A 10,023-nucleotide genomic window follows, 5' to 3' on the forward strand; every position below is an offset into this window, starting at 1 on the left:
AAGAGTCAACATGACATTTGACATTTGTTTTTTTACATGTGAGCTGAAATCAGGAGTGTTCATATATCATGTAAATTGAATGGACCCATGCCCTTTTTTAGTATCTCTCTGGAACCATTTAGAGAGATTAGGAGCCATTAGATGTTTTCCTTGATTTGACGTAAGAATAAAATGATGCTCTATTGTTAAATTCTGCAGTCATATCAGCTGTAAAGTTTGGTTAGATTTGTTAAATAAAAAAGGCAAAGCAAGAATGCTTCATTGAATTCCAAATTCGCTGTTTTTCAGGAAATGGAAAAAAACACTCCACTTTTTAAATGATTAAATACTATGTTGTCAAAGTTGACAAGCACTTTTTAATACTCTTTATCTGTTAGATATTTGCCAAACCCAGTGACAAATATAAAGAATGACTAATAATAATGATTTTTGGAAAAAAATGTAATCACAATATATGGAGATACGAGGTTTCAGAAGGTCAGCAGCGATATAAACAACACAACAGAACAAGTAACCTTCTTTAGCAAGCAGCTTTACCTAAAAAAATTAATATAGCATGAACAATTTAAGTTCATATACAATTGATTTATTCAATTTCTGAAGCTTCTCTCTTCTATAGCCGTTCTTAGTTATTTGCACCCACAAACCAAATAAGCCCCGCCGTTGGTTTACATATACAAACATCCTCGCAAGTGAACGTGAACACAATGCAGCGCCACCTAAACTGTATTAGCATAATCACTTTAGGCGAAGCTAACTTGGAACACCTGAACATTGACTGTAGTGTTTCATAAGCAGTCATTGCATTTACTGACACTAATTAAGCCGTAGGTTGCCATGGAGATCACCTGCGACAATCACGGTTTTGTTGGTGTCTACCTGTATCCAGGTTTTAATCTACAGGTACAAGTGCGTCTTCCAATTAATTGTGTTGTCATGCTTTTTGGATTCCAGGCATCGACGAAATGAAGCATATGTAAATGAACACTGCACTTCAGCAAAGATGCTTTCAGAAAAGAGAAACTTTAATTAAAAGCAAACAAAGCTTCCAATCTTGCTAATGAGGTGGTTGTTTTGGGCTGGAGCACATTTTCAGCTTTCATGAAAGACGCTGCATGGTTTTTACACGAGCTATCACTGGGAATGACCTACGGAAAGTAGCACGGGGAATGATGGCAAACTGCTTTTACTGGCAAAATATACTGCTAGTGTACAAATCCACAAGTATAGTCTTAAAGGAAATGTTGACCAAAAGATGAAACTTCTCATAATTTATTCATTTATTTCATGCCAACCCAGATATGACTTCCTTTCTTCAGTTGAACACGAACTAACAATTTTCTATTAAAATGCAATCACATTATCTTATATCTTATCTTATGTAGTGATCAATAGACAATCAATAGTCAATGATGTTCAATCTCGCTGCTTCTTGCGCGTCATGTAATAGTTGTGATATATGTGTATCATCATGAGACGCACAAGAACCAATGAGATTCGACGTTAGCGATGTGCCACCATATTTAAACTTATCATGCTGATTTGTGTGTTGCCATGGATACGCAATGTATCGATCACTAATGCTGCAGTCAGATTTGACTTTGAGCATGCGAAATTCGTTCGTACGGTGGTACGAAAATGGCCAGGAGCGATTCCTCCATTTTTTACATTTCTGTACGGAGAGGTCACGCTGTGACGTTTTGATCTTCTGTTGGTCTCACGCACTCACGTGATGCGAATTCGCAGGTCAGAGTTCACCAAACGTGAACTTTGCTGCGCAGCGAAATGTGGAATATCTTCGGACGGGCTTGCGTTTCCGGTCTGATGCATTCGCATGCGTATGAATGGAAGTCAATGGAATGAAAAATCAACGACCACGGCTTAAGTCCAAAATTTGAATCGTTTTGCCTCCCGAATGTAACATTTCATTTCGGAAAACATTCAAAAGTCATTTGGATAACTTTAATGCTGGATGCATGTGGAGATTCACCCCATCTTAGATGGGATTATATTCTAAAAATAATTCACTTGTGTTCAACTAAGGACAGGAACCAGTTTTAAGTCAAAAATTGTCAAATTAAGTACATTAGGTTACATCAACAAAATCAATCCCTAAATATTCTGTAGATGCTAAAACCTTTTATCGTCAATGAGATAACATACAGACCCCCTCACCCCAACACACAAACCAACATCAATATCACTGTCAAAATGTGTTAGGCTGTTAAACCAGCCGCTTTCTCCCAAACTGAAGTCTGACCCGTGAGGGGACGTCTGATGATAGAGATTAAGAGAAACACCACAAGAGAAGATAAGGAGACAGTGGAGGTGTGGAGGGGGTTGGGGGGGAGGAGCGTGTGAGAAAAAAAGCTTGATTTGGAATCTTCACAGTCTGCCTTCCGCTCTAAAAAAGCATAAATTGTCACCGTTGGAGAAAAGGAGGGGAGAAAAACACCAACAACCCGCAAACAAAACACCTATTAATTAGAATGCGACACTGATGCAAAGCAATCTTGTGTTCCTCCATATTTATTAATTTCTTTTTTGTTTTGAAGTTATGAGCATTGATTTTTCCTCGGTCGGAGGTCCAGAGCGGCGCTGAGACCATCTGTTCAGCAACAGCTCCTATGAGCCTTTCTCTCCTCCTCCTAAAACACACAAACTCGGTGTCATTCAGTCCACAAACAAGCAACAGTAGAGAAAAAAATAAACATTACATTTCCATTTTTTAATTATTTTCAAACTTTGCATTTGCTTTTCGTCACTTTCACTTTAGGGATAACAGAGCGATGACATAAAATGATGTATGAAGAGACGAGACGAGACGGGGACGAGATGGCAAGAATGTTGCAAGCCAGATTCAAACCAGTACTGGAAAGCAACAATGAATTTACTTACTATTTTGGTATTGTTTTGCAGTACAAATATCTAAAAGATCTTCAATAAAAAACATTTTAGAAAATGCATTTTTAAAGATATATTTTTGATACATTTAGAAGCAAATGACCCATACAGATATAGAAGATATAAAAAAGTAGTCAGAAAATAAAGATAATCTAAATTAAGTGCTCAAACAAGCAAAATATCTGCCATTGAGGTAAGAAAAATAGACTTGAATTAAGATTTTCTTTCAGAAAAAGAGAAGTCATATCCTAGTCCATGCTTGTATCTTGATTTAAGAATTTCCATTTTCTTTTAAAAGAATCTGTATGTATTTGTACTGGAAACAAGACAAAAAATACAAAGAAATTGATTTTTTTTGCATTTCAAAACAGGTCATTGCTTTTATTATAACTATGGACAGTTTCATCGGACGCACACTTTCGGTCTGTGTTTGGTTATCGGTCTGGCTAATGGCTAGTAATAAAACAATTGATTTTATATTTAACTTATATTTACATAAATATTTTATTGCATATTAATTGTATTAAATTAAATCTACTCAACACTTATAGATTCTTTGTGGAGGTCTACTGTAAGTTAAGTTTGGGTCACAAACCGTTTGTTATGTTGTTGCTGCTGAGAGCGTCTAGCGTGACTAGAACTCTGCATTGGCCAATCAGCATCCAGGACTTTGAAGTCATTTACATATTAATATCTTTAAGTTAATATCACGTGTGTTAAATAATCAAGTTATTACTTATCTAAACGTAACAGAATATACAGTATTGTAAAATACTGTAAAGGTGTAAACTCAAAACAAATGCCTTAAATGTGGTACAGTAGAAACCCTGCGTTCTTGTTGTCAAGGAGACAAGGAGGGTGTGAATGAGGCCTTGCTGGGTTTCAAAAACCTGAGAGAAGCAGAGTGTGTGTGTTTGTGTACACAGTCCTTTGACCCCTTGAGGTCCCCTTGCTCTTTAAAGGGGTCAGATGTGCATGACTCCAGAGAGCTCACATGGGTACAGCCATCAGTAGCGCTGGACAATACTTCAATACTTTAGCTGGGAGTTGAAAATAAGAAATTATTCTCCACAGATATGAGATATGCATTTACAATAGTTGTCTCCACATAATCCGAGATACAAAAGTACTTTAGCATGAACGAAATTACCCACATCGCCTCTCAAATCTTTCTTTGCACACACACAAGTCGTGCGCACCTGATAATGGTGTTTTCTTGTCACCTGTTTTTTTCGGTGTGATCGAACAGCTCGGATTTGCTCCTGTAGCACAAAGAGTGACCGTCATAGGGTGTGCGGGGAGGAGGGGGGGTTATGCTTTCACACAGCGTGTCAGGGGACATCAGAACCCCGTTACAGCCCACGTCCATGCTGAATAATTCAGCCCACCTCCATTCCCTTCCACCTGAGGAGGTCTGTCTCCTAGCGTCACCTACGGGGCCACTCAAGTGCTCCCGAAAGGTCAGACTCGGCCGTGGGGGCTAATGCACTCCCTGTTTACCATCCAGCTTGACTAATCTGACATGCCCATGCCTTTCACCTTCAAAACACCTTCAGGTGAACGTAAGCTTTCAAACCCCGAGCAAAGCGGAGCAGCTAAGTGCCTTCTCTGGTCCGAACCTTGTCTTGCAGGGGGCTCTCTGTGCCAATCAATTGATCGTTTTATTTTTTAGAGGGTTGAAGGCTTTGATTTTGAAGCCGAAGCGCCCTGATTCCATTTCGTCCCATTTGAGAGACACGGCAAGGCGGCCAAAGATGCAGCGGGATATTACAGCGAACATGCATGACACAAAGGGGTGCATTTATCAGCGGTCGACTCGTATTGACTGAAATTAAAGAGCGCAAGGGGCCGGCTGAACCGTACGACACGGGCCATGAAATAATGGATTGGTACTTACGGTTTAACTGAGGAGGACAGATTAAAGAATTTAATGAATGAGATCCTATGGAGTTATAGGCTGTGATGTACAGATATTGATATACCGTTCAAACGACAATGTGAATAAGTCTACTCATATTTCATTTCAACCCATACTGGCCGGAAAAAAATGAGCAACACTGGAAAACCTTAAGAGGTAAAAGTAAACTCTTTTACCTGCACGAGAAAGAGAGCTGACGTCTAACTGACAATCTTTCAAATGGGTGATTTCTCATCAGGGAACCCGGAGCGGTGTGATTTTAAGATCGTAACAGGCTCAGACGTTTCACCCTTCATTCTGCTCTTTGTAATCCAAAACATTCCCATGATAACGCCCCAAAGAGACTCCGTACGATCAATGCTCTCAAAGCAAGAACAACACACAGATTTTCCCCAACGTGGTGACGACCGGCGTACACATTCTTCGATTAGTGAACAGGTCTTGTTAACCCTCTGGAAAGGAAACATCAAAGTGTTTATCTCCACATGAAGGATCTTTAGTGTTCTTTGCGCAAATTTGGCAGAATTTAGGTTAATGTCATGTCACAGGAAACTTTCACAGGGCTTTTTTTGATTTAAAGGGGTCATATGGCGCGAATGCATGTTTTTCTGTGTCTTTGGTGAAGTTGCCCATGCATTTATTAGAGACGTAAAATTGCAAAAAGCGGAACAAAAGATGCGTTCTATCTAAAAGCGAATGCTTACCCAGACCTGCCTGAAACGCCTCGTGTATCCACACCCCCACAAATCGACGTCAGTTCATGGTATGATTTGACTAAGACCGCCCAAATGGGCGTACCTGTCAGTACAATTGCTTTGGAACCTGATGTTCCAAATATGGTAAGAGGCGTTACATTTCTGTCACATGCTTTCAGTATTCCACCAATCACTACGCACTGTTTACTGGCCAATCATAGCACACCTCGCTTTTCAGAGCCATGAACTTTGTAAAAAATCAGCGCGTTTCAGAGAGGCGGAGCAAAGAGGAGATACAAACAGGCACGGTATGTGGAAAATAGCAAGCGTTTTTGAACCTTAAATCGTGTATACACATTACAAGTAAAACAAACGATAATATTCGTTTTAGCCGTGTCATATGACCCCTTTAAATAATCTTTGCTTTATATCCTAGGCCATCTACTGTATGCAAGTAAGTTGGCGTTTTATATATGCATTTAAACAACACAGGCTCATTGCAAATACGTACCTGTGCATACTGTCTTTTGCTTCCGCAAATATATACTGTATACGTCTCTACTATACTACTATAAAAATCTAAATGAACAAAATCTAAATAAATTTTGCTCTATGGAACATGTTAAACAAACTCTATGTGCCTATATGCTAATACAAACAAACTGTAAATTATAGATCATGGCAATGATGCTAATATACAGTACAGCCAAGGAAAAAATTAAGAGACATTTCCAAATTTGTCATTTCAAATCAGCATTTCTACTGTGGCCATTCCAGTCCCGTGTCTTGAATTTCAACAAAAACAAGCCTCATGAGTGACAAAAAGTCATCCAACAGCAACGCCAAAGAGAAAACTGTGATAAAATCGAGGTTATTAAATTTAAAACTATATTTTTTTAACTTTTCCTAAATACATCTACAAAACTGTTGGATTGCTTAAAAGTGAATATGAACTTGTTTTCTTTGCAGTATTTAACCCTAACCCTTTCTTAGGTAAGTACACTGTAATTACACTATAAGTACACGTACTGTAAAATAAAGTGCAACCGAAAACTTTCATGTTCGATTATGTCGTTTCAGCCTTGTATCTGATAGCTCTGTAACACAGCTAGCAGCAATAAGACTTGAGCCATCACACCTGCTGTTTTAGAAAGTACAGTCTCGTAGTTACTGAAATCCTGATCAACATGTTTCACCCTGATGAGTGTGCTCGAATTAGACAGCTCCGTCCACCAACACTCGCATAAAGCATTACAGAGCCACTGACAATCCCAAACACTGACGCTAAACTGCGGCCCTTCGTCCCAAATAAAACCCTTGCACCATGATTCAATGTGTCACTGGTGAAATATTCATAACAAAAAAAAGTTTCTCAAAGCTGCCTTTGAAACAAAGTCTTTGGAGTGTGCTCATACAGTCTCTCACTACCTCCAATATGGATGAGATTTTAATCTCATTATTCTGCACTTCTGCTTTTCCAAATTCAAATTCCAGGCTGTGAGGTGCAGTGGCGCCCCCAAGGGGGGGGGGCGGGGGGACAGGGGGGCCGTGGCCCCTCCAAAAAGTCACCCCCCATTGGCCCCCCAACCAGAATGAGATTTTTAAATAATTTTATTTTTATATTAGAATAATAGTAGAACTTTACATGTTCCCAGTAGTATTAATGGCAATGTCAAAACTCTTAACCATTAGATTCAGGCATAATACATTTTTTAAAATGTGCCACCCTAAGATTTGTACTGGCCCCTTTGTGCCACCCCATAAAAAAATCCTGGGGACGCCACTGGTGAGGTGAACTGCACTAAACACAACTGGCTATTTGAAAAGGGGGAGGGGTCACTTAAAACGTTCCACCCCAACTTCCTGTTTCAGTGGAAATTACCTTACAAACGCCAAAGGTTTACAAGACCGTGTATCAAATCACTACATTAAAACTGAATGATTGCAAATGTAAAACTACATCTGTTGCCATTAGTAGATTTAAACTAATTAGCATTTGATGTGAAAAAGTGTCAGTATTTTGCAACTACAACAATCTAATGTTTTGTATCAAAAACAACATGCAACATATTTTTTGCAGTGGTTCTGCAGGGGGTGTTTAAGTGTTAGAAAGGTGATAAGACGTGTGGTTTCTCACTTATTCTCATTACCTCCAACTCGGTATAATCATGCAGCTGCTTGCAGCTGGCAGAGAGGGTCTCTGAAACTCCAAAGATCCTAAATTCATCCTGCAAGCAACAATACAACATCGGGCATAGATATCAGTCTTTTATGGCTTCATTGTATGTATTTAAAAGGCTTTGAATATAGCTCACAAGCTGTTTGGATCACTTTTATGGTTCTTCCGTTGACGTTTGGGGCTTGACAGACCGGCCCTCATTCACATATAAGATAAAGAGTTTGGATCGACATATCGAAGAAGGAATTGATAATGTAATTTTTATTTTTGGACTTTCATGATGTTTCTTAAATGACAAGGCATAGTAGTGCCTCTAAAAAACTATGACCATAAATGCAAGATTGTAGGTTTAAATTCAGCAAGTGATTATTCATAAGCTGTCACTTCAGGCCTTAGTCAAGACACTTAAAGGAATAGTTTACCAAAAAAGACAAATTCTGTCATAATTTATTCATCCTCGTGTCATTCAAACCCTGTATGTGACTCTTTCTTCTGTGAGAAGATATGTTGAGAAATGTCTCAAATGGAAGTCAATGGGGGACAGTGTTCTTCAAAATGAAATAGTTGTGCAAAAGAAAGTGTGACTATGTGTGACGGCTGTCTGATGTAAACATTGGCTCATTGCACAAAAACGGCAGATATCCTGTACAACTCAAAGAGAAACTGAAGCACATGACATGACACCAGCGTCTAGCATCACGGTGCCCAGCGAGGGTCTGGACAGGGTAAACTAACTGCCCCTTCAATTACGAATGGGCTGTAGAGCCGGACCCTTGTCCCCCACCCCACACAAGGTCTCTCTGGGACCGGGATCATAATCGGTGACCTCACTGAAACAACTCGCCATCTGTTTCATTACCAGCGCACGCACACCTGAACCGTCCGCAGCAGGGACGGACCACCAAAAACCTTTAGAGGTTCAGAGAATTAAACTATGTGCCTTAACAGTGGATGTGATTTAAAGTAACAAAGTTAAACAAACATACATTTTAAAAACAGAAAAGCTTTTTCAAGCGTTATCTTTCCAACATCAATCTCAGCCTCTGTAATTAAAATTGAGATGACAGGTATTTTTGACCTTAGTTCACACACAATGGATTCAATTTTATTAATGGTAGCACAGCCTTAAGTGCCCAGCCAAAGCATTTATGAATCTGACCGAATTCTTTGCACCGGTCGCAAATCCACAACAGGATATCAATCAGGATTTCACGACGGGGGAAAAGCCTTTTAAAACTAGCTGATGTGCAAAACCTGCGCCTTAAAAAATGATTCCCTCTTTGCTGGATCCCGGCCCCAACAACCTGGATCTATTAGTATAAGCAGGACAACAATCGCTGAATTATTGATTTCCTCATTAGACTTTTTGTCAGGACCATTTAGTGATGTTAAAAATGAGCTTTCATTAGCCACTTGCAGGAGAACCTTGGCCGCTTTTGATTTATAATGTGCAACATGGTCAATAGTCACGGGAGACGCGGAGGAGATCAGATGAGGAAAACGGCACGCAGCAGCCTTCCTTTGTAACAACGCACACCTCAAAGCATGAGTTTCTTGTACCTTAACACAGCAGTGGTATACCTTCTGTTACAGCACACATTTAAGACATACTGGATGCCTGGATTAACACATGGACCTTAACGTATGTTATGGGTCTGGACAGCGCTGCTAATTAAATTTAAAAATGCTAATTAAAAGCTGTGTATGATTTAAATGCAGAGCAAAATGACGATTGATGGTTTTATAACATAAGTCAAACTTTTCTGAATGAGAACCGCAGGTAAGGCCTCGAGTTGCATCGGTTGGAAACGCCATCATCTCTGCTTGTCTCCGACGAATTCCTGTGAGATCAGGTTGGATTCTCGTGACGTGGTTTATGAATTCATACAAACTCATTTTACAATCTGCTTTTGACTACACGATTATCGTTGGCAAAAGTATTCACAATAACGATATCATCGTGATATCTATGAAATTGAAAAAGTAACGTACATTTTTAGTCAAATTCATCTTTTGTTTTCTTAACTTTGAGTTCTCTTTTGTGGTCAATGAAACGCACTGAAAACACGACCTTAAGTGAGAGGAGAGAGCGGCTGTAGACTCTCAAGGCAAAATTTTAAACGGATGTAAAACCACCACATACCATGTTGGATTAGTTACAATATTATTATATTAACGTGATACCAATAATCATGATTCTTATTAGTTTCGCGATATTGTGACACCCCTTAATTCACATTGTGCAAATTCATACAAAAACGCCAAATGATATGAAATGTTTTTCTGTGAGATCATGCTGGAGAATTTTCATTTTCTGGGTGAACTGT

Source organism: Triplophysa rosa, linkage group LG14 (assembly GCF_024868665.1).
Source record: "Triplophysa rosa linkage group LG14, Trosa_1v2, whole genome shotgun sequence".
Classification (NCBI taxonomy): domain Eukaryota; kingdom Metazoa; phylum Chordata; class Actinopteri; order Cypriniformes; family Nemacheilidae; genus Triplophysa; species Triplophysa rosa.